The sequence below is a fragment of the Pan troglodytes genome, chromosome 8 (assembly GCF_028858775.2).
Source record: "Pan troglodytes isolate AG18354 chromosome 8, NHGRI_mPanTro3-v2.0_pri, whole genome shotgun sequence".
In the NCBI taxonomy this organism is placed as follows: Eukaryota; Metazoa; Chordata; class Mammalia; order Primates; family Hominidae; genus Pan; species Pan troglodytes.
In genome coordinates this window covers 34,073,352-34,099,859 of record NC_072406.2, presented here as the reverse complement: position 1 = coordinate 34,099,859, position 26,508 = coordinate 34,073,352, and the positions used below count along the sequence as shown (strand labels likewise).

Here is a 26,508-nt window from a genome sequence, read left to right as displayed (position 1 = left end):
GGAATATTATGAGTAGCTCTATACCAATAAATTTGATAACTTCTACATGAAAGAGAAAAATTTCTTGAATGCATACTATGAAAGCTCACTTAAGAAGACATAGGCCTATTAAGAAACTTAAATTTGTATTTAAGAACATTACCGTTATAAAAACAAACACCTCCAGGCTCAGTTGCCTTCACTGGTGAGTTCTAACAAAGATTGAAGGAAACAGTATCAATTCTACAGACTCGTTCAGTAAATAGAAGTGGGCACAAGGCCAGCATGACCTCGATTCTCAAAGCTAGACAAAGCAATTATAATAAATGAACTTTGTCCACAGGAGAAAACAGGAAAGATCTAAAATAGACACCCTAACATCACAATTAAAAGAACTAGAGAAGCAGGAGCAGACACATTCAAAAGCTAGCAGAAGACAAGATATAACTAAGCTCAAAGCAGAAGTGAAGGAGATAGAGGCATGAAAAACCCCTCAAAAATTCAATGAATCCAGGAGCTGGTTTTTTGAAAAGACTAACAACATAGATAGACCACTAGCTGGACTAGTAAAGAAGATAAGAGAGAAGAATCAAATAGACACAATAAAAAATGATAAAGTTAATGATAAAGTTTGTATTTCCCACAGAAATACAAACTACCATCAGAAAATACTATAAACACCTCTGTGCAAATAAACTAGATAATCTACAAGAAATGGAAGAATTCCTGGACACATACATTCTCCCAAGACTAAACCAGGAAGAAGCTGAATCTCTGAATAGACCAACAACAAGTTCTGAAATTGAGGCAGTAATTAATAGCCTACCAACCAAAAAAAGTCCAGGACCAGATGGATTCACAGCCGAATTCGACCAAAGATACAAAGAGGAGATGGAACCATTCCTTCTGAAACCATTCCAATCAATAGAAAAAGAGGGAATCCTCCCTAATTCATTTTATGAGGCCAGCATCATCCTGATACCAAAACCTGGCAGAGACACAACAAAAAAAAGAAAATTTCAGGCCAGTATCCCTGATGAACATTGATGCGAAAATCCTCAATAAAATACTGGCAAACTGAATCCAGCAGCACATCAAAAAGCTTATCCACCACGATCAAGTCAGCTTCATCCCCAGGATGCAAGGCTGGTTCAACATACGCAAATCAATAAACATAATCCATCACATAAACAGAACCAATGACAAAAACCACATGATTCTCTCAATAGATGCAGAAAAGGCCTTTGATAAAATTCAACAGCCCTTCATGCTAAAAACTCTCAATAAACTAGGTATTGATGAAACGTATCACAAAATAATAAGAGCTATCTATGACAAACCCACAGCCAATATCATACTGAATGGGCAAAAGCTGGAAGCATTCCCTTTGAAAACCGGCACAAGACAAGGATGCCCTCTCTCCCCACTCCTATTCAACATAGCATTGGAAGTTCTGGCCAGGGCAATCGGGCAAGAGAAAGAAATAAACGGTATTCCAATAGGAAGAGAGGAAGTCAAATTGTCTCTGTTTGCAGATGACATGATTGTACATTTAGAAAACCCCATTGTTGGTAAAGAGATCGATTCACCAAGAAGAGCTAATTATCCTAAATATATATGCACCCAATACAGGAGCACCCAGATTCATAAAGCCTTAGAGACCTACAAAGAGACTTAGACTCCCACACAATAATAATGGGAAACTTTAACACCCCACTGCTAATATTAGACAGATCAATGAGACAGAAGGTTAACAAGGATATCCAGGACTTGAACCCAGCTCTGGACCAAGCAGACCTAATAGACATCTACAGAACTCTCCACCCCAAATCAACAGAATATACATTCTTCTTAGCACCACATCACACTTATTCTAAAATTGACCACATAATTGGAAGTAAAACACTCCTTAGCAAATGTAAAAGAACAGAAATCACAACAAACTGTCTCTCAGACCACAGTGCAATCAAATTAGAACTCAGGATTAATAAACTCCCTCAAAAGCGCACAACTACGTGGAAACTGAACAACCTGCTCCTGAATGACTACTGGGTAAATAATGAAACGAAGGCAGAAATAAAGATGTTCTTTGAAAACAATGAGAATGAAGACACAATGTACCAGAATCTCTGGGACACATTTAAAGCAGTGTGTAGAGGGAAATTTATAGCACTAAATGCCCACAAGAGAAAGAAGGAAAGATCTAATGTCGACACCCTAACATCACAATTAAAATAACTAGAGAAGCAAGAGCAAACAAACTCAAAAGCTAGCAGAAGGCAAGAAATAACTAAGATCAGAGCAGAACTGAAGGAGATAGAGACATAAAAACCCCTTCAAAAATCATTGAATCCAGGAGCTGTTTTTTTGAAAAGATCAACAAAATAGACCACTAGCCAGACTAATAAAGAGAAAAGAGAGAAGAATCAAATAGATGCAATAAAAATGATAAAGGGGATATCACCACCGATCCCATAGAAATACAAACTACCATCAGAAAATACCATAAATACCTCTATGCAAATAAACTAGAAAATCTAGAAGACATGGATAAATTCCTGGACACATACACCCTCCCAAGACTAAACCAGGAAGAAGTTGAATCTCTGAATAGACCAATGACAGGTTCTGAAATTGAGGCAATAATTAATAGCCTACCAAACAAAAATAGGCCAGGACCAGATGGATTCACAGCCGAATTCTACCAGAGGTACAAAGAGGAGCTGGTACCATTCCTTCCAAAACTATTTCAATCTGTAGAAAAAGAGGGAATCCTCCCTAACTCATTTTATGAGGCTAGCGTCGTCCTGATACCAAAGCCTGGTAGAGACACAACAAAAAAAGAGAATTTTAGGCCAATATCCCTGATGAACATCGATGCAAAAATCCTCAATAAAATACTGGCAAACTGAATCCAGCAGCACATCAGAAAGCTTATCTGTCATGATCAAGTTGGCTTCATCCCTGGGATGCAAGGCTGATTCAACATATGCAAATCAATAAACATAATCCATCACATAAACAGAACTAACAGCAAAAACCACTTGATTCTCTCAATAGATGCAGAAAAGGCCTCCGACAAAATTCAACAGGTCTTCATGCTAAAAACTCTCAATAAACTAGGTATTGATGGAATGTATCTCAAAATAATGAGAGCTATTTATGACAAACCCACAGCCAATATCATAGCGAATGGGCACCCTTTGAAAACCGTCACAAGACAAGAATGCCCTCTCTCACCACTCATATTCAACGTAGTGCTGGAAATTCTGGTTAGGGCAATCAGGCAAGAGAAAGAAATAAAGGGTATTCAATTAGGAAAAGAGGAAGTCATATTGTCTCTGTTTGCAGATGATATGACTGTGTATTTAGAAAAACCCATCGTCTCAGCCCAAAATCTCCTTAAGCTGATAAGTAACTTCAGCAAAGTCTCAGGATACAAAATCAATGTGCAAAAATCACAAGCATTCCTATACACCAATAACAAACCAACAGAGAGCCAAATCATGAGTGAATTCCCATTCACAATTACTACAAAGAGAATAAAACACCGAGGAATTTAACTTACAAGGGATGAGAAGGACCCCTTCAAGGAGAACTAAAAACCACTGCTAAACAAAATAAAAGAGGACACAAACAAATGGAAGAACTTTCCATGCTCATAGATAGGAAGAATCAATATCCTGAAAATGGCCATACTGCCCAAGGTAACTTATACATTCAATACTATCCCCATCAAGCTACTACTGACTTTCTTCACAGAATTGGAAAAAACTACTTTAAAGTTCATATGGAACCAAAAAAGAGCCCACATAGCCAAGATAATCCTAAGCAAAAAGAACAAAGTGGGAGATATCATGCTACCTGACTTCAAACTATACTACAAGCCTATAGTAACCAAAACAGCCTGGTACTGGTACCAAAATAGATATATAGACCAATGGAACAGAACAGAGGCCTCAGAAACAACACCATGCATCTACAACCATCTGATCTTTGATAAACCTGACAAAAACAAGCAATGGGGAAAGGATGCCCTATTTAATAAATGCTGCTGGGAAAACTGGCTAGCACGTGTAGAAAGCTGAAACTGGATCCCTTCCTTACACCATATACAAAAATTAATTCAAGTTGGATTAAAGACTTAATGTTAGACCTGAAACCATAAAAATCCTAGAAGAAAACCTAGGCAATACCATTCAGGACATAGGCATGGGCAAAGACTCCATGACTAAAACACCAAAAGCAATGGCAACAAAAGCCAAAATAGACAAATGGGATCTAATTAAACTAAAGAGCTTCTGCATAGCAAAAGAAACTATCATCAGAGTGAACAGGCAACCTACAGAATGGGAGAAAATCTTTGCAATCTGCCCATCTGACAAAGGGCTAATATCCAGAATCTACAAAGAACTTAAACAAATATACAAGAAAAAAACAAACAACCCCATCAAAAAGTGGGAAAGGATATGAACAGACACCTCTCAGAAGAAGACATTTATGCAGCCAACAGACACATGAAAAAATGCTCATCATCACTGGTGATCAGAGAAATGCAAATCAAAACCACAATGAGATACCATCTCATGCCAGTTAGAATGGCGATCATTGAAAAGTCAGGAAACAACAGATGCTGGAGAGGATGTAGAGAAATAGGAACGCTTTTACACGGTTGGTGGGAGTATAAATTAGTTCAACCATTGTGGAAAACAGTGTGGCAATTCCTCAAGGATTTAGAACTAGAAATACCATTTGACCCAGTGATCCCATTACTGGGTATATACCCAAAGGATTATAAATCATGCTACTACAAAGACACATGCAAACATATGTTTACTGCAGTACTATTTATAACAGCAAAGACTTGGAACCAACCCAAATGTCCATCAATGATAGACTGAATTAAGAAAACATGGCACATATGCACCATGGAATACTATGCAGCCGTAAAAAAGGATGAGTTCACATCCTTTGCAGGGACATGGATGAAGCTGGAAGTGATCATTCTAAGCGAACTATCACAAGGACAGAAAACCAAACACCGCATGTTCTCACTTATAGGTGGAAGTTGAACAATGAGAACACATGGACCCAGGGTGGGAAACATCACACACTGGGGCCTGTCGCGGGGTGGGGGACTGGGGGAGGGATAGCATTAGGAAAATACCTAATGTAAATGACGAGTTGATGGGTGCAGCAAGCCAACAAACATGGCACATGTATACCTATGTAACAAAACTGCATGTTCTGCACATGTATCCCCGAACTTAAAATATAAAAGAAAAGAAAAAGAAATGAAGATTATTACAGGCCAATATTCTTCATGAACACATATGTAAAAGTTATTAACAGACTTTTAGCCAATAAAATTCAACAATATGTAAAAAAGATAATATCATCGCCAAGTGGGGTTTCTTCCAAGAATTCAGGGTTGGCTTAACATTAAAAAAGATCAATCAATGTTTTCCATATCAGCAGACTAAAAAGTAAAAACAATATGTTTATCTTAATTGGTGTAGAAAAGCATTTTACTATGCGCAACATCAATTCTTGATAATAACTCTGAGCAAACTGGGCATAGATGGAAACTTCTTCATCCTGATATAGGGCATCTACAAAAAATGTAAAGCTAACGTCTTACTTGATGGTGAAAGACAGAAAGTTTTCCCCTGAGATGAGGAACAGGGTGAGGATGTTTGCCTCATTACTTCTATTTAACATAGTACTGGAAGTTCTTATCAGTGCAGTAAGGCAGGAGAAAGTAATAAAAAGCACACAGATTAGAAAAGAAGGATACAACTACCTTCATTCACAGACCACATGATTGTCTATGTGGATAATCGTAGGGAATCTGAAAAAAAAATCAACTGAACTAATACGTGAGTTTAGTGAGAATGCAGTATATAAGCCAATATAAAAATCATTTGCATTTCTATGTACTGGCAATAAGCAATTAGAACTTGAAACTGAAGACAATACAATTTATGATAGCATCAAAACTTATGAAATACTGGGGATAAATTTGAGGAAAAATGTGTAAAACTTCTACACTGGAAACTACAAAATGTTGCTGGAAAAATTAAATAAGGCCTAGTGAAATGGGGAGATATACAATGCTCATAGATTGGAAGACTCAATATTGTTAAGATATCAGTTCTCCCCAAATTGATCTATATATTTAACATGATTTCAAGTGAAATTCCAGAAGGCTCTTTGTTTTGTAGAATTTGACTTGCTGATTCAAAAACACAATTTTGGAAAAAGAAGAACAAAGTTAGAACACTTATAGTATGTGATGTTAAACCTTATTATACAGCTCTGGTAATCAGGACAGTGTGGTAATATCATACAGGTAGAAGACATACAGGGCGATGTAGAGCAGTGATTTTCCACAAAGACACCAAGTTAATTCAGCTGGGTGAGGAGAATTCTTTCAACAAGGGGTGCCGGAACAATTTTATATCCAGAAGCATGAAAACAAAACAAAACAAAACCTCAGCACTTACCTCACAGCACATGGAAGAATTAACTTGAAACATGTCATAAACTTAAATGTAAGAGTTCAGGCAATTAAACTTCTAGAAAAAAATGTAGACTGTCTTAGTGACTTTGGGCTAGGCAAACTTTTTAAGAATATGTCTCAAAAAGTATAACTATAAATGAAAAAAATGGATACATTGACTTTATGAAAATGAAAACCTTTTTCTTTTCAAAAGATACTAATAATCGCATGTCATGAACTAGGGAGCCAGAGAATAGCAGAAAATATTTGCAAAATATGTATCACACGTATATAAAGAACTCTTGAAACTCAGCAGGAAGAAGACAAAAACCCAATTAGAAATGGGCAGAAGAGTTGAAGGAGCCTCTTTTTGTCAACATCATTAGTCATTAAGTAGATACAAAGTAAAACCACTTTTGTTAGGATGGCTAAGATGGAAAAGACTGACCTTATCAAGAGTTGAAAAAGGCCTGGTGCGGTGGCTCATGCCTGTAATCCCAGCACTTTGGGAGGCTGAGGTGGGCGGATCAGGAGGTGAGGAGATGGAGACCATACTGGCTAACATGGTGAAACCCCATCTCTACGAGAAATACAAAAAATTAGCCGGGCATGGTGGCGGGTGCCTATAGTTCCATCTGAGGCTGGAGGCTGAGGCAGGAGAATGGCATGAACCCGGAAGGCGGAGCTTGCAGTGGGCCGAGATTGCAGCCACTGCACTCCAGCCTGGGCAACAGAGTGAGACTCCATCTCAAAAAAAAAAAAAAAAGAGTTGGAAAATGTTTGGAGTAACTGGAACTCTCATATGCTCCTGTACATACATTTTATTTTATAAAATAGTACAAATATTTTATAAAATAATTTGGTAGTTTCTTAAAAAGTTAGATACCATACTCCCCAGTGATTCCACTCCAAGATAGTTTTCGAAGAGAAATAAAAACATATGTGTGCCATGGACACAGGGAGGGGAACAATATGCACTGGGGCCTGTCTGGAAGTGGGGTGGGGGGAGGGAGAACATTAGGCTAATACCTGCTGGGCTTAATACCTAGGTGATGGGTTGATAGGTACAGCAAACCGCTATGGCACACTCTTACCTATGTAACAAACCTGCACATCCTGCACATGTACCCTGGAACTATAAAAATAAAAATAAAACAAACAAACAAAAAACATGTGTGCAAACATGTGTTAAAGACTTGTACACAAACATTCATAGCAGCTTTATTTCTGGTAGCTCTAAACTAGAAACAATCCAGAATTCCAACAGGTACATGGTTAAATTTTGTTATACTCATACAATGCAATAGTACTCATAATGAAAAGGAAATATCAATATATTTAATGACTCTCAATAGAATGAAAATCCAAGAAATGTCAAGCATGCCAGTAAGACAACTGCACTCAAAGGAAACTCAAAGTGAGTGAAAGGAACCAGACAATAGTAATTTGTCCACACTATATGGCTCAATTTCAATAAAACTGTAGGAAATGCAATTGAATCTATAGCAACAGAAAGCATATTGTTGGTTCCCTGGGTTTGGGTTAGTGGGTAAGGATGGGGAATGCATTACAAAGAGATACAAGGAAACAGTTGATGATGAAAACGTCCATTATCTTGATTGTGGTGATAGTCTCATGGACATGCATATATCAAAATCCATTAAGTTGTGCACTCTAAATATATGCATTATATTGTGAGCCAATTATACCTTATTAAAGCTGTTAAAAAAAAGATATAGAGAATTTTGAGACTAAGTTTAGATTGTGCATTGGGTAAGAATCCTAACTTCTGCCTTTGGTGAAACATTTAAGTAGCTTATTAACAGTTGTGGTAGAAGTCTGGACATTTAGAGCTGATGAGACCTTAGGAATGATGTTTGACATTGCAGAGAAGTAAAATGAATTGTTCAAGATAGTTACAGGTAATTTAATTAAGCCCTTAACGGAATGCTACATTTCGTGACACACCTATGAGAATGTTATGGAAGACAGGCTTTGTGGCTTCTGCTCTGTCTTGGACAATGCTTTGTACACAGTGGTGCTCAGTAAACAGATGCTGGCTAGTCAAAGCGTGATGTTTCCTAAACTGAATTATAGATGAGAAGTGCTTCACTTTCTTGGTATAGTGGAAAGATGCATTCAGTAAGTGGTAGATCTTATTACAGTTTCCACTTATTGAGCTCATTTGGAGTTTCCTTTGGGCACAAAGTTGTTTTAGTGGCGTGCTTGACACTCCTTGGGTCTGGAAGAGCTTCTGAAGTGGAACATAAATTGTGGGGGTACATAGTATTTAAGATCTGAGTTTGGCTGCAAGTTACAGAGAAGCCAAACAATAGTGGCTTAAACAAGGTGGAAATGTACTTCTCTGTCACCTAAGTCCTAGCTAATGCAGGGGCTCTGCTCTGGGAAACCATTAGGGACCCAGGCTTGTTTTCTTTTTTCCCCACCATCTCTAGGTCTTGCCTTTGTCCAGATGTTTCACAGTGGCTCTTATCATGTCCACTTTCCCTCTAACAAGAAGGGGTAGCAGAAGGAGGAGTGAAAACTACTACCAGAAAATTCTACCCATCACTTCTGCGTGGATTGTTTTAGCCAGAGCTGTTACTTGACCACATTGCCTGCAAGTGATCTGGGCATGAAGTCTTACCTTGGAAGAACTGAGAATCGATACTGTGAGGCTGCCTAGCAGCCTTAGCCACAGGGAAGGATTTGTGTATCACAGAAGCTGTAGCCTTACAGATGATTAGAATTCATGGAAATTCATGATATCATAATGTCTCCCGATTGTTCATTTCTTGCCTCAATTCAGGAAGTGACACAGAGGGGAGACTTGAGTCATGTGGCTAGGAGACAGGCTCACCTTTCTACCCCATCCCTGGTCCATCCACTTTTGCTTCAGGCCTGTGAATGAAGGAAATAACCTCCCCTGTGTCTCTAAAGTTACATTCTGGTGAATATTTCTTTCCAAAAAAAGCCACAAAATGTTCCCGTGAAAGGTCGATGTGTGGGAATGGAAACTTCGATTAAAACAAACAAAGAAACAAAAACTGTTACAAGGGACATCTGAGACCAATCACAGGAAATTTGTTATCATCATCTAATGGATAATAGTTTAGTCATTGCTGAGTACTTCACTCTTACAATTTTGTGAAGCAGCTGATTTTCATTTCCACTTTTTCACAGGGAAGAAACGGAGTCATGGAAGGATATAGAATGAAGTAGCTCTGTTCAACAAGGAAATCTGTAGCAAAACCAATCTTGGAAACCCAAACTAGGGGTTTGATATCCATCTCTTTGCCCATCAGGTCATATTTCTTTTGGAGAAAATTAGAAATGATCTAAAGAAAAAGGAAGAAAATTGAAGAACTTTCCTCCTCAAGCCCTGTATTAACAGAATCTACATTTTTCTGTTGATTGCACAGAGGTCAGCCCCCCAGGGTTCACGGGAAACTGGACGGCCTCATCCTCAGAGCCTTGCTTTGCACTCTTTATCTTTTACACAGGGGGCAAAAGTGTTGCTTAGCAACATCGATTCTTCCAGCTCTAACAAGTGCGGCAGCCCGCACAGCTGACAATGGAGCAGAGTTTGCGAGTGAGCTCCTCATTTTTCAGCTTCTTCACTGTAGCGAGAGGGAATAAAGAAAGAAAAGGCAAGTGGGATGAAAGAAACACAGTCAACAGCACAGCGTGGAAAAGGACCGGCTGATGGTGGGGAATGGTCGGGTACCACACATCCCACACACGCTTAGTAAATGCTCGCCAAGAGAATTAAAAGGGGGTGATCACAGTAGCAGAGGTTAATTAGGGAAACTAAAGAGTCAATAGAATGTGATGGCCGGGCAGTCTGGAAATGGAAGTTTTTGACTGAGTGGGTGTCTAAGCACATTCATCCCCTCCCTGTTTTGGGTTTTTGTTTCTTTTCAGGCCAGGTTATTGGGCGTGTTTTTAAGGGAAATAGAAAGGATTGAGGAGGACTTCTTGTTTTTATTTTATTTTATTTTTTTGCAACTCTGTTATTGGCAAACCTAAATAGGGGTTCAACAGTTTCTTATTGAGTTATAAGTGTTTACAAAGATGTTCAGAACAGCCTGCTTTCAAAACTTCAGTGACTGTAACATCTTGGGCTGGCTTCTTCTTTGGCCTTGTTCAACAGAGGAGTGTGCAACAGCAAACACTTGCAACTGATCTGCAACATTCAAGGTGATTTTAATGTTGGAAATACCCTCATTTCCTGGCTCACAGTCTTTCTCCCTCCTTCCATCCTTTCATGGAGATAAAATGGAAGAACATGTGTTGGCCACTCATATGAGATATTTCAAATCTGAGAGATTACAATCTTTCGTATCAAATGCAGTTACAGCCCTTTGTAGAGCAGTTTTCTGAAGTGAATCAGATGAGTTTTTCAGAGCTAAAGGAAGTCAAGATGAAATAAATAAAAGCAGAGAGGAAATTGAAAGGGGTGGTGGTTGGGGGAACATATGTTTTCAGATGATATTTTAAAATAGATGGAGAGCTGATGAGACAGAGATACTGAAAACCGACTCCAGATGGCAGGAATAGCAATGGCAAGCTGGTGTGAAGGGACAGAACACAGGCTGGCACCAGACAGGGGAGGACGCGAAAGGAGAGGAGGGAAGCAAGCTGAGCAAAGCAGCCATGTCGGTGGGTGGGCTACTCAGTGTGTGAGGTTATAGAAGAAGAAATGGGAATCATTGAATTCATACCTGTCACTTTTAGTTTAATAATTTACTCAGTAGGTTCATGTCATTTTAAAAAATGATATGTCTATGAAAAAGGTATATATGCTTCACTCTGTTTTGTTTTTATTTTTATTTTTAGAGACAGGGTCTTTCTCTGTTACCCAGGCTGGAGTGCAGTGGCACGATCACGGCTCACTGAAGCCATGAGCTCCTGGGCTCATGCCATCCTACCGCCTTAGCCTTCCGAGTAGATAGGACCACAGGTGTGTGCCACCATGTCCAGCTATTTTTTTTTTTGGTGGGTGTGGTTTCTTGCTGTGATGCCCAGGCTGGTCTCGAACTCCTGGGCTCAAGTGATGTTTCTGGTTCCACCTTACAAATTGTTGGGATTATGAGATTACAGGTGTGAGCTGCCATGCCTGGCTAGATTTATCTCACTTTGATTTCTTTGCTAAACCTGTGGCTACAGGCAAAACAACTGTTCAAGTGAGAGGCCACGGGGGAAAGCTGGCCAGAGGAGGACTTCCTTGATTTTTTTTTGTTTTCTATATACATTCAGCTTATGATGATACATATGTATATAGAAGTGTATTTATGCGCTCCTGTAACAATCTTGTAGGACACCAAATGAACTGAGTTTATCTTCATGGATTGATTGGGAAGGGAGGAATTTTTAAGAGAGGGAATTGAGAAACAAGAAATTATTCCAGGTCTAGCAGTAAGATGTCCAGAATGGCTTCTCATTACTAAGGGAGGTAGAACAAGTCACCCCTATTTCTGTGTGAAAAGATGCAGTTTTATTTGCATAATAATTATTAAATACCAGTGGGTTTCCTGAGTCTGCATTTGGTACCATATTTCAATTCAATGAGCATTTATTGATGACCTGCTGTGTGATAGGAAAAGTTGTAGGGCTGCAAAGAGGAAAGAGTCATAGTTTGATCTTTGTCTTTTGTGTGGATGCATGAAAATGTCTCCTTTCATTTCTGCACTCTCTGTGTGACAGTGTGTGTGAATGTGTACGAGTGTGTGTACGTATGTGTGCGTGTGTGAGTGAGAATGTGTGTGTATGTGAATGAGTGTGTGTGTGTGTTGCTATCCTCCTACATGAAAGGGCCCTGCAGCTTTAGCCCTATTGCTGTTATAAATTCATATCCACTCACATTTTTGCCTCTTTTCAGTAGACCCATTGTTACTGATTTCAACCTTTTGCAACATTTAGATAATTGTTGTTATCAGCACTTAGCTACCAGGGTTACAGAAAACATCAAGATTCAAAAGGAGATTATTACGAATGTTCATTTCACATAGGGTCACAAATTACAGCAGTAACACTTGTCTAGACCATTAAACAAGGAAAAAAATTGGTATACAGAAGGTGACTGCCCTTGTGCTACTAGAGTCTTTCTCATGGAGCTGTGACTATTACATCCATAAAAAAGTCCAATGTCTTCATTTATTGGGTGGTTCCTGTCATGTTTCAGGGGAATGACAATCATTTCAGTTGTGGTGTTTGAAGTCGTTGCTTTGGGTAGCTTGCATTCCAGTTTCATCAGAAATTGACTGAGACTTATCTTTTCTGTTTACACTTCTCTTGGACTTCTTTCATTTGTTCTTGTAGCTTGCCATGGAAACCTGTTTGTAAATCTTTTGTGGGTAATGATGTAACCAGAATAGTACAGGCAGAGCCCAGGGCCTGGCAATATACAAAATGACTCATTTCAGCCATGCTGAAATGGAGGTCAGCCTATTGCTATAGGAAACAGAAAGGACACACCATTGTATTGAGCTCATTTTATTTATTTGTTTTTTTTGGGACAGAGTCTCACTCTGTTGCCCAGCCTGGAGTGCAATGGCGTGATCTCGGCTCACTGCAACCTCCGCCTCCCGGGTTCAAGTGATTCTCCTGCCTCAGCCTCCTGAGTTGCTGAGATTACAGGCGCCCGCCACCATACCTGGCTAATTTTTGTATTTTTAGTACAGACGGGGTTTCACCATGTTGGTCAGGCTGGTCTCGAACCCCTGACCTTGTGATCTGCCCCCCCGCCCCCCAACCTTGACCTCCCAAAGTGCTGGGATTACAGGCGTGAGCCACCGCACCTGGCCGGATATTGAGCTCATTTTATTTGCAAAGAGGCAATGAATAATTATTATAAATTTTATTTGGAAACAATAAAGTATTAGGAGAGTGGAGGTGAAAATTTCCAAAGTAGTGGTATCTGGGAAGGTAAAACTCCTACAAGTGTATTTAAATAAAATATAAGCCAAGAAATATTACTTTTTGTTTTTTAAGGATGCCTTGGAGATTTTTGATTGAGCCTTTTTGTGATAGAGAAGGGTAGAGGAATTTGTGGGGAGCTCAGATGAAATAGCTGGGTCTAGAGTGATGCAAAAAGGAGAGATAAGTTAATGAAAGAAAGACCAATGTGATGAAACTAGCGAAAATCTATGTTAAAAAAAATATACACTCAGGCCGGGCCTGATGGCTCATACCTGTAATCCTGCCGCAGCTGAGGGAGGAGGAGTGCTTGAGACCACGAGTATGAGACTAGCTTGGGCAACATAGTGAGACTTCACCTCTATAAAAAATTGTAAAAATTAGCCAGACATGGTGGTGAGCATCTGTGGTCCCAGCTACTGGGAAAACTGAGGCAGGAGGGTTGCATGAGCCCAGGAGCTTGAGGCTTTAGTGAACTATGATCAGGTCACTGCTCTCCAGCATGGGTGACAGACTGAGACCCTGTCTCAAAACACACACACACACACACACACACACACACACACACACACTCAAAACCAAGTTGCTCTAAAGCCTGTGTAAACATTGTTTTTTTTCTTTAAAAAAAATCTTTAATAAAAGGGCTTTTAAACAGCTTCTTCAGGCTAATCTAAGATACTAGCCTCAACAGTATTTTTGAGAAGCGAGTTTTATATGCAAATTGTATTATGGTTTATATTCCATGTATATCCAACAAGGGGAATTAGCTGATTGAGGATGAGAATAGGGAAAGGCAGGGAATCAAAGGACAGTGGGAAGAGAGAGGGAAGGACGAGGATCCTAGAACTCAGTGGTATTGAAGTCCACAGTAGTGTTTGTTTCTTTCCATGTATGCTTTTTCCACTCCAAGTCACAATATTAACAACAGGATTATTTTGACATATTACATTTCTCTTTAGGGGAAAATAAATGGACATGCTTATGGGATCTATTTAATCCTATTTAAAGCCTAAAGCACAGCATCACTATTGTGTGTAATGTTACATTTCGAATGTTAGAGCCAGAGGATAATCTGGTCTAACTTTTTCATTTTACTGACTAGGAAGCTGCAACCTACCAAGGTTAAATGACTTATCCAGTCTAGTTAGGGGATTTGTAGAGCTCAGAACCCAGGTTTTCTTACATTCTAGTTCCGTCATCTTTTGAACAGTACTAAGAGGACTCATGGATGAGGGAGGCATGAGAGAGATAACCCCAAGTCTTCCTTGTCATTTTCTCAAAAAGCTGAAGGGAGTATATTACATCTCATTGCGTCAAGATGAAGCTAACCAGTGACTAGGAGACAGATGCCACTGAGATGTCCCTTTCTCTCTGAGCACCAAGTGCCCCAGATTCAGATTTAAGATGAATTGATTTCAAAAACCTTCAAGATTTAATAGAAAATTGCCATTCTTATTTGGACTCTACTTACATTAAAATCACACCCTAAATAATCCGATTAGCTTCAAAATCCTTAAGCTTAACAGTTTAAATAGCAGTTTAGTGATTTGGTTTTAAAAGGTACAGTTATGCTAATAGCACCGTTTAACACCCTTAACTCAGCATTTCCCAAAAGTTTAGTAATTTAGAATTTTAAAATTCTACATCGAAGGGAATCTGTAGTTGGTCCTGGCCATCTTTCCTTGTCAACGGTCATCACTCTGACCATGTTCGTCTTATCTTTTCTCTTATCTGCTTTTCTTAGGCTAGAATTTCCCTGATTCCATCACTACCTGGGCCAAATGTCTTTACCTTTTACCACTCCCTAGATAACTCCCTGTTGGATGGAACTTTTGTGAGGCTCAGCTTTCAGGGCAGGGGTTCTGAAATCTTAGTGGACTTATGAACAGTCCAGAGAGCTGATTCATGGGCCCCACCTCTAGATTCTGATATGGTTGGTTGGTCTGAGATGAGGCCTTGGAATGTGAATTGGAAACAAATCTTTCTATCTAAGTGAGTTCTCAATGGGATGCAGGTGGTTCCCAGATCATAATGCTTAGTGGTGTCAGATTTTGGATACACTACTATGGATATAGGCACACCTACACTTTGGATCCCTTCACCTAATTATAGGGAGCGTTTTCTGTGTTCTTTCTGTTGGCCCAAGGATTTTCTTCACCATCACCTGGGAAACTATGACGAGAGGGTTCTAGTCTCTCCTACGATACTGCCATTCTTCCAATTGCTGAATCTGGTTCGGTGAAATTAATTTTACAATGTGAGACTTAGAAGCAAAGAGGTGACCTTGCTTTGTCATCTGATATTAACAGGAGTCTGTAATATTCATGCCACCACCCAAGAGTCCCATTTACAAAGGAGCAGACTTCTGGTCTTCTTTAGCCTTTTTTGTTTCTTCCAACAGAAATCCAGGCTGGAGTGGATTAGGGCAATCTCAGCTCACTGAAACCTCTGCCTCCCAGGCTCAAGTGATTCCCTTGCTTCAGCCTCCGAGTAGCTGGGATTACAGGCACTCCACCACCACATCTGGCTAATTTTTTTTTTTTTTTTTTTTTTGAGACGGAGTCTCGCTGTCTCCCAGGCTGGAGTGCAGTGGCACAATCTCGGCTCACTGCAAGCTCTGCCTCTGGGGTTCACGCCATTCTCCTGCCTCAGCCTCCCAAGTAGCTGGGACTACAGGCGCCCGCCACCGCGCCCGGCTAATTTTTTGTATTTTTAGTAGAGACGGGGTTTCACCGTGTTAGCCAGGATGGTCTCGATCTCCTGACCTCGTGATCCGCCTGCCTCGGCCTCCCAAAGTGCTGGGATTACAGGCGTGAGCCACCGTCTGTGGCCTACACCTGGCTAATTTTTATATTTCTAGTAGAGATGGGGTTTTGCCATGTTGGCCAGGCTGGTCTTGAACTCCTGACCTTAAGTGATCCTCCCACTTCAGCCTCCCAAAGAGTTGGCATTACAAGCATGAGCTACCACACCCAGCCTGGTCTTTTTTAGACTCTTAAGGACCCATAAGAACAAATTAAGTTGAGTAGTGATGCTTAATGTGTCAAACCACAGATAAATATAGTTTTCTATGGAAAGCTTAGAATGGAAAATAGTCTTTCACAAAAACGACAAAATGTTTTCTGGTTCCCTCAAAAAATATCTCTGTAGAAAAGAAGGTCAGTGAGAACTTTGTGTGATTCATGGATCATGAGTAACACATGCAATGAAGGCTAAGGAAACCAGTCTAGGACATTTTTATAAAAGATTTTCACAAGAAATGTATTGATTTGTTTACGAAGCAGTAGATTTTTCAGGATAAAATATTTTTCTCCTCTTCCAGTGGATGAGCTTAGATATACCTGAACAAGACAGAGATCTGTGGATACATGAGCTGAAGACATTCTGTATGTCTTTTCCTTTTCTTGGTTCTACCAACTCTTAATCTTGAAGAAAGCACTTAAAATGCTGTGACCCCCATCTGGTTGCATATTCTTTCTCCTGTTTCAGCTTGTTGGCAAGACTGGAAATTTGGAGATGGCATTCAGTTTACACAAGCTTAGCAGCTTATGAACACTGATGGATTTTTTCAGTGCCGATGGAGGGACTGATGAACTTGGCTTTGGGCGTCTGGTTCCCTTGACATGATGGGTGAGAGGAGGAGACAGAGCAAGCCAAGAGAGATGACAGTCTCCCTTCTCCAGCCCATTTCTTTTTTTCTCACCTATAAAATTTTGTCCAACTCATGGTCCTATGATAAAATGCCTCCAATACTTCTGGGCTGGTGGACCCTGGCACTACCGTTCATGTCTTTGCCAAATACTTATCCTCTGAGTCACCCAGGCAGAAACAGCCAAGTGAAAAGATACCATATCTTGAAGAATCTTCATCTGGCTCTGCTAAAATGAAAAAAAAAAAAAAAAAAAAAAAAAAAAAGACTTGTTGCTAAATGAATAAAAATACTCTTAAAAAATTATTTCCTCTTTTCTCCTTGGTAGATACGCAAGAAGCCAAGAACAAAAATAAAATACAATAAATTGTACAAGGCAATTTAGATTTTCATTATTCTCTTGTCATAAACTTTTCCCACATCAGAGAAAATATACTGTGAGTCCACTTTGGATCCTGTCCATATGGGCTAGCTACTGAAAGTTCCAGAAAGACTTTAGAGTAATATAATTTCACAAGTTGCTTGGCATGGGTCTCTGATGGACAGGCTGGGAAAGCTGATAACATAAGCTGGTGAAAAGGCAAAGGCTTTTTAATGCCTTACTCGATTCATTCTTCATAAGAAATATCAGATGTGAAGGGGCCTGGAACAGTTCCCAGGTTTGATGAAAGTAGAGAGTCAAAATAGAAAAAGAGTTAAAAAGTGCTTTGAAGAACTGGAACTATTTGTATTAGTACGGCCTGTTGGCTACTAAAGGAACTGGCAGGTGCTACTCTGGTGGTGAGCCATTATTATTATTATTATTATTAAATTATAGAGGTAAAAAGAAGTCCATGTGAATTAAAATATAGTATTGTGACTAGCTTATAAAACACACAGCCAGAATAGATTGACAAGGGAAATTATAGGCAGGTCAGACGAACTTCAAATACATGAAGTGATATCGGAATAAATCATCATATAATTTACTGTTACTTCTAGAGGAACATAGTAAAAAACAGGGTTTTGCACAAACTAAATGGCATTAGAGCAATCTAACTGCCTTCTATATTTAGAAGCACAGGCAAACAGTGGGATAGTACTAGATATGTTTATTTTAACTTTGGGAAGCTGGTGCTTTCTCTTGACTGTAGTAATGGCATATCAATGAATGAATGAATGAATGAATGGCACACCCATAGAAAATGTATCATTGTTCCCACAGTCAATGAAAGACCATATGAGTAGTGATAGCACATAACAACCAGTACTGCTTAATGTATCTTTGGACAACTTGATGAAGAATTGAGAAGAGAACTCTTCCATTATCAGATTGCATGTAGTTGCTGATACTCTGTAAAATATGACATAACTAAAATCGCCCTTAACAAATAGAAAAAAAAGATATGTTATAGGGTTAAATTAGCTATGGGTAAAAATATCAATAGCAAATGCAAGATGAGAAAAAACTATCTGAAAGTGACAAGGTGGGCGTGGTGGCTCGTGCCGGTAATCCCAGCATTTTGAGAGGCTGAGGCAAGAGGATTGCTTGAGTCCAGGAGTTCGAGATCAGCCAGGGTAAGACAGCAAGACTCCATTTCTACAAAAAATAAAGACAAAAAAATTTGCCTTGTGTAGTTGCATGCATCTGTAGTATTAGCAACTTGGGAGCCTGAAATGGGAGGATCCCTTGAGCCCAGGAGTTTGAGGCTGCAGTGAGCTATAATTGCGCCACTGTACTTCAGCCTTGGACAGAGTGAGACCCTGACCCCCGTCCCCCAAATAATATAATAAAATGAAAGTAGCAATCTAAGCATGAATTAATAAGTTCAATTGGAGAGATGAAGAACAACGACTGAATTTGGGAGAATTTCAGAGGAAACTTGGGGTACCTGATAGCTAATTGGATAAAGAAGTGAAGTATTTTTGTTTTGTGTTAACAGTGTATTTTGTAGGCTGCCTATTTGTCTCATACATTTTTTTCATTGTGATAGAAAGAACATAACATCTAGCTAGCATCCTTGATGCTTTATTCTTTTTTATTTATGTATTGAAATGGCCCAGACACATGAACTCTTAAGATTTTTGAGGAAAATGAGAATCCAAGTTCAAATGTTCTGGCAGGAAAATTTTATAACCAAGATGTTTTATAAGGGGCAACCTCCGGCCCCCAACAATGGAATTGCATGTGTAGACATTTAAAGTCTTCTTAGCTAAATGTGAAACATGAACTTGTTTTCTTGATTGCAGTCAGAGGCTATGTTATTAAGCCAGGAAAGAGATGATGGAGGCTTGAACCCAGTTCACAGTGGTAGGGAAGGAAATACACAGACGAATCCGAGAGAGGTTCAGGAGGTGGAGTTGACCTTGGGGCATGGAGGAGAGGGAGGAATCAAAATTGTGCTAAGGTTCTAGTTGGGGTGGCTGGGTGGGTGGTGGTGGGACACTGGGAAAAAATTGGCATTTTTGGTATAGAATAATGACCTTGGTTTTGTCTTGTTGAGCCAGAAGTGTCTGCAGGTCATCTGCATGGATCTGCTGGTGGGTTGGAGATGTGTTTCTAAAGCTCAGTAGATAAATGGATCTAGACTGAACCTCAAACAGGAAGTGAACAGCAGGGGCCAGCAACGATGAGCTGTGGTGCCTTCTGAGCCAGGAGGAAACTGGCTGATGACAAAACCAGGTGGCGATAGGGCGGCCATTCAGCTTCCTAATTCCTAAAGGCTGGCATTTGGCTCCAAGTGACTGACACAGGTCAGTGAGTTGGATAAGTACCAAAATAAAAGTGTTAAGTGTGACTAATTTTTTTATTGTATAAATATATTCTTATAATTGAGGGAGAAAACAAAGGAGGGAATACAGTCCCTCAATATCTGTGGGGGTTGGTTCCAGAACATCAAGTCCCTGACATAAAATGGCAAAGTGTTTTCATATAACCTACACGCATCCTCCTGTATACTTTAAATCACTCTAGATTACTTATAATACCTAATACAATGTAAATGCTGTGTAAATAATTGTTGTATTGTTTATGGAATAATGACAAGAAAAGGAATTTCTACACTTTTGTTCAAATATTTTGATTGGCGATTGGTTGAGTTCATGGATATGGAGGGCTGACTGTATTTGTGCCCTTGTGATTTAGAAGATATCCATGTATCTTTTTTTATAGCAAGAATCTTTGTGTGTAGTTTTAGTAGGCAGTGGTTCTTGGGGTGATAAATACTGTTTTGTAAGCACTTCACTGTGGAGACCGTAGCTCTTGGCCTAACCGGACAGGACTTTCATTCTTTCCATTCTCCTGGAGCTCACAGTGAACCTGGAAGATGCCTTTGGCCATGTTTGGTCTGAGTTGTGAGCAGGATGTTCAATGGGACAGCTGGGACTTGGGGCAGAGACCTGGGCTGGAAATACGAACCGGGGAGTCATCAACATAGAGGCCATTTGTACGCTCTGCATATGTGACACACTATAGAAGATGATGTGTAATCATTTTTAAATTTAAAAGAAGGCACAGTGCTACAAATGGATAATTTTGAATATTGGAACTATGAACATGTTTTTTGGAAAACCCATCTGTTTTCATGTTTCTTATTTTAACTCGAATGGGGACTTTTATTCGGAGGAGGATTTGATGTTTATCTGGGCAGGGGAAGGAGGGAGAAAAGGGAGAAGATTCTGTTGTTGAAGCACATTGGTGAGTGAAGGATGCCTCTGCCTCCCCGCTTCCCATTCACCCATCAATCATTGAGAGCAGCCTCCAGTCCTGCCCCCCCTTACCCAGGCTTTCACCCACTTTTTGCCAGGTACCAGTACACCACTTTTTGAGTGAATTCAGTGGCTGCCCGTCAGTCTCCTCCTTCTCGGTCTCTCTGCCCTCAGCTTCCCTCTTGCCACACTCACCCGTGTCACCCCCCACCTCTTTGGCTACGTGCTCTTGCTCCCCTTCTCCAGTAACATTCCTCCAAGCTCTGATGGAAATCCTCCATGCTGCATGTCCCAGTCACTTTGTTCCAATGCAGTCTTGGAGTCCAGGACTTCCATGGCTAGCTCTAAGCTGATGATGCTCATGTTCATATTTGGAGTTCAGCTCTCACCTTGAGCTTCAGGCCTGGGATCCAGCTGTGCCCTGGGTGGCTCCACAGCAGCTCACACTGCACATGTCCGGCCCTGACCTCATGTCACCCCACAGACCTGTCCTTCCTTCCTCCTGCCTAGTTCCTGAATGTCAGCATCCTCTGGACTCCGCTCAAGCAGAAACTCAAATGTCCTCTTTCATTGCTTCTTCTTTAATCCCCACACAATCCTGTCTAATCAACTTGACCTCCTTAACACCTGTTGTGCCTCCCTTTTTCTGTCTCCTCTGTCACTGCACCATCTCTCCTCATTGAGAGTGCCAGGGGACCCTCTTTTCACCCATCTCCCCTCTAGAGCTTCACCTGTGCTGCTACCTCAAACAATCTTTCCTGCCTCGCATAGTTCATTAACTGCCCATCCTCACGGCAGAGGGCAGTTCTTCCAGAAAGTCTCCAGCTCTTCTAGAAAGACTTCCCTTAACCCTGAAGCTTGGACCATCTGACTCTGTAGAAGGGTTGGCAGATACTTCTTATCTTAGTTGCTGGCCTCTGCCAGTTGGTAGTGGTTGTCCAGAATGTTGGAGTAAGAAATATTCCAAGGTACAGTCCATCTTCCACTGGAAGGATGGCTGTCACTATTCTTTGCTGCTAATGTGTGCATCTGATGCCTGCATTCTGTCTTTTACAGTCATTATAGTAGACTGTATTTCCGTTTACTAAATATTCTAGTTTCCATCCCTGTGGCTCCCATCCCTGCAGGAAGTGCCTGGCTGCACTCAGAGTGGCCATAGGACATGCTTTGGCCATTGAAAGAAGGTCAGAGTGATGTGTGTCACTTCTGGGCAGAAGGTTTTGTTTTGTTTTTTAAGAGACAGAATCTCACCGTGACAACCAGGTTGGAGTGCAGTGGTACAATCATAGCCCACTACAGCCTTGAACTCCTGGGCTCAAGCAATCCTGCCTCAGCCTCCTGCGTAACTGGGACCACAACACCCAGATAATTAAAATGTTTTCTCAGAAATAGGGTCTTGCTATGTTGCCCAGACTGATCACCAACTCCTGGGCTCAAGTGATGCTCCTGTCTCAGCCTCCCAAAGTGTTGGAACTACAGGTGTGAGCCACTGTGCCTGGCCAGAAGTTTTGTGAGCCAGGATGTGGTACACTGTGTCCCTTTCCCTCTGCCAGAAGACTGACAATGTGGAGAGAAACAACTGGGCCCCAGGGTGAGAATGTAGACCCAGGGGTGATTCCTGATGGACATGTAGCATGAATGGTAGGGGAGGGAAACACTGTCAGGGGAAGCTTCACATTGTTTGTTCCATGTTGTTTGTACAGCATAATCAAGCCTGTTCTGACTGATACATAATATCTCCATAAAGTAGTGTGGTGGCATTTTCGGTATTGCAAATAGTCAGATTCAGGGCAGAAATCGATTTGACTATTTCAGAGTGTACCAAGAGCCATTTAATTCATTTTACAAATCCATTTTCTGATTCTCAGTAATTTCCACATAAGTCTTTTTCTTTTAAGGATGGATTATGGTAAATCATATCTAAGGCACTTAAATATTGTAAAATCTCAATTATACCGAGGTCAGGGCTGCAAACTAGGGTGGAGAAATCATGAAGTAATTTCCAAGACCTCAAACAGCTGAACTAATTGTCACACATTCCAAATTCCAAAGCTCCAAGACGTTATTACTTGATAGGCACCAATTCAGAGACTATTTCATTTTAGTCACATGAGTTTAACAAGCTTAGTTATCAAATTCCTCTGCCCTTAGCAGATTAAAGGCTGCCAATTAGGAGAGGTGGATTGTGAATTCTGTTAGAGGCAGTTTTACTAAAAACTGGGAGAAGAGAAAGTCTGAAAAAAGAGGAGAGACAGAGACTTTTTGGGATTCTAGGTGGCATTCTGTACATATCAACAGGCAGAGGTTCTCAGTGTGTGTTTTCTAAAGTGAGAATGAACTTGGGTCATCAATAAAAAAAAGCTTAATTATGTGTTGTACCCTAACAAGCCAGGCTCATCTCACACAAATTTCCATAAAAAGTCAAAACGAGATCATGAACTTGGTTTTCAGAAAAATTACTGACTCATTTATTTAGTGAGCAAATATTTATTGTTGACTAAAATAGACACTGCTAATCATTGGTGGGGGGTTGGGGGAGGAGACAGTAACTGTCCCTGTTCTCCAGGAGTTCACAGAGATAGAAAAATAAATAAATGTGACACCGTGTCATATGTTTTACTGGAAATGAATATACAGTTGGTGAGATGGAAGCTCAGAAGAGAGAGAGGCAAATTCTTGGTGAGGGAGGGTGGTAGGTTAAGAGACATCCCTTGGAAAACTAATGGTTCTGCTGAGTGTAGATGGGTAGTTGAGCAGACAACCAAATTGATTGGGATTGGTGTTGGGGTGCAGGGAGATCTTTCAGGCAGAGAACATTCCCTATGGGTGGCAGACATAAGAGGCATGACTGAACTCTTCAGTAAACTGGTATCTGACTTTGTCATTGGTTTTTAGTTTCACTAGAAGTCTGATTTCCAGTAATTTATTTTTATTTTTATTTTTGAGTCAGGGTCTTGCTGTGTCACCTAGGCTGGAGTGCAGTGGCACGATCATGGCTCACTTCAACCTTCACCTCCCTGGCTTAACTCACCCTCCCACCTTGGCTTCCAAGTAGCTGGGACTACAGGTGCACACCACCACACATGACTAATTTTTGTATTTTTAGTAGAGATAGGATTTCACCATGTTGCTCTGGCTGGTCTCAAATTCCTGAGCTCAAGTGATCCTCCTGCCTTGGCCTCCCAAAGTGCTGGGGTTACAGGTGTGAGCCACCATGCCCGACTAGACACTGATTTCTAATTTGCACCTTCAGAAATGAAATTCTCTAGATCATTCATTGGCTGCAGTGTTTTTAAAGAATAACTTTTATGTTTGAGAGGAAACCTATAGGGAGCAGCTATAGCCATCTGGAAATAGCATCACCTTGTTTGAGTTATAGGGTCTTAGCACAATTGACAGAAAAATGAGAAATCTGTTATGTCATTGATTTCTCCTTACACAAATCGTGCAGTTTTGGATAAGCTAATATTTTTCTGGGATATTTCTAAACACTTCTAGAAAAGGGCTCTATTTCATGTGGGCCTAAATGATAACAACACGGAGTCGAACTCTTTAATTCCTATGGAAATTGTGAAAATGGGCAACAAACTGCATTGCCTAGTCTCTTTTGCTTGTTTTCTACATTAGTACACCAATACAGCGCCAGATTCTCCTGGTTGAAAACACACATATTTATGGATTTTTTTTCAAAGTACATCTTATCAAAGAAGTACTGTGAAGACAAGGAAAAGTACAGATATAGCCCGTTTTAAGAAAATCCAAAATGAAAAAAATGCAGATTTCCATAAAAGCTCCTCCTGTATATCTAAACATTTTTAAATGTTTATTCATGATATCTGAGAGACTTGCCTGCCCTGCTGAGTGAGATGTAAATGAGAAGTGCATATTTTTGCCTCTTTTGTCCTGTTGCCATGAGGTCCTACATTTATATATATTTTCATAGTTGTGCATTTATATTAGAACAAAATTTTACTTTAACACATATACACTTCTTAATATTTATGTAGAAAATTGCTTTTATGTATTAATTAAATGAGCTTTTGTATATATGTTGTTTTATTTCTAATTTTAATTTTAATTTTTAGAGACCAGGTCTTACTCCATCGCTGAGGCTGGAGTACAGTGGCATGATCATAGTTCACTGCAGCCTCTAACTCTTGGGCTCAAATGATCCTCCAGCCTCAGTCTCCCAAGTAGCTGGGACCATAGGTGTGCACCACTATGCTTGGCTAATTAAGTTTTTTTGTTTGTTTGTTGTTTGTAGAGACAGGTTCTCATTTTGTTGCCCAGGCTGGTCTCGAACTCCTGGCTTCAAGCAGTCCTTCCACCTCAGCTTCCCAAACTTCTGGGATTCCAGGCATGAGCCACCATACTTGGCCTATGTGCTGTTTTAAAACAAATTAACTGAAAATGCACAATTGGAAAAATTCCACATCTCTAAAACAATGAGAAGAAAGTAGCTATGACTTAGTAAAATCTCAGAAGGGCATTCTACTTTTGGAAGAAATATAAATGTTTCAAGATTAGCATGTGATGGAGCGTGAGAAATATAATGGGTCCTCACATGAAAATCAAGCAAGTTTAGAAGGCAATTCTTTCAAAATTGCTGGTAGGTTTGTCTTCCAAGTGGTATTGGTTGGTGGCTGGGAAGAAGCTATTCAGGCACAGCGAATGTGACAAGCCCAGTGACACTACCATAGGCTAGAGGAAATCAGATTGGCCTAACCCTTTCACATTTTTCCGCACTAACCCACTGGTCTCTTTTCTAAAAAGCATTCATGTGCAACAGGGCTAGCCATGCATAAACTCCCCACCAAGCTTCCTAATGAGTTGACCAAGAACCATGACCAGACCAGGTGGTAAAGTCATGTTGAGTCTTGGCAGCAACCGGGTTCTCTCTGTGCTAGTGCGTATGCCCCTGTGCTTTGGCTTGAATGATGCTGGCAATGGAACAGGAGGGAAAAGGCAAGGTTATTTCATTCATTCAGTATTTCTTAGACGTCCATCCTGAATTCTGTGAATTTCTAATTTCTGGTTGAACTCTTCTACTCTCTTTAGTTTTATTTCCCTGAAGAGACTTCACTGTTGCTGTTTTTTATTTTTATTTTTTTATTTTTTTTGATACAGAGTCTTGCTCCGTCACCCAGGCTGCAGTGCAGTGGCACGATCTCGGCTCACTGCAACCTCTGCCTCCTGGGATCCTTCCTGGGTTCAAGTGATTCCCATGCCTCAGCCTCCCCAGTAGCTAGGATTACAGGCTGAGACTTAGTTTTAACATTGGCCTTTTATATTTGCTCTACCCATTCAATCTTGTTTATTGAGTATCTACTCAGTGATTGCAGCGAGAGAGAAACAAAGTATAGATTCTTGCCCATAAAACTGTTAGAGTGTAACTGAGGAGGCAAGCCATACAGACATAAAACAATTTGTGAATGAGGCAACAATGTATATATAGCTGCATTCAACACTCAACGCAGAAAACACACTGTGACCACTTGCGGTTAAATGAAGGGTGCAGAGAAATTTGAGAAAGTCTCAAAGCCACTCCCATCTCTCTGGACTGCAGAATTTAATACCCAATCTGGGACCACAGTGGCTGGTTTATCCAGCAGGTGATTAGGGCCTGAAAAACCAGCTTGTGCTACCCAGATACTTGGGAACTGTGCTGGAAATTCAGGTTATTTATACTAGGGGTTTTTCCCAAGATGACAATTGTATTAGTCAGGACTCTTTGGGGACAAATGAGAGAAGCCCAGGCCACAGGCTCTTCAGT

At 40.3% G+C, this 26,508-nt stretch overlaps 1 protein-coding gene and 1 long non-coding RNA gene across 3 annotated transcripts in view; one reads left to right on the top strand and one right to left on the bottom strand.

Annotated features, from left to right (window-relative positions):
• Positions 1 to 9,223, bottom strand: part of LOC129136258 (uncharacterized) — a 66,275-nt gene extending 57,052 nt beyond the window's left edge. For both annotated transcript variants that reach the window (XR_008537734.2, XR_010146818.1), the window contains exons 1-2: positions 9,129 to 9,223; positions 6,930 to 7,061 (exon numbers count right to left, since the gene is read on the bottom strand). This is a non-coding gene — a long non-coding RNA (uncharacterized LOC129136258). The remainder of the gene's footprint in view (positions 1 to 6,929; positions 7,062 to 9,128) is intronic.
• The window catches only part of LOC134806983 (LIM zinc-binding domain-containing Nebulette), a 214,141-nt gene that overhangs the window by 63,855 nt on the left and 123,778 nt on the right, over positions 1 to 26,508 (top strand). The window lies entirely within an intron of this gene.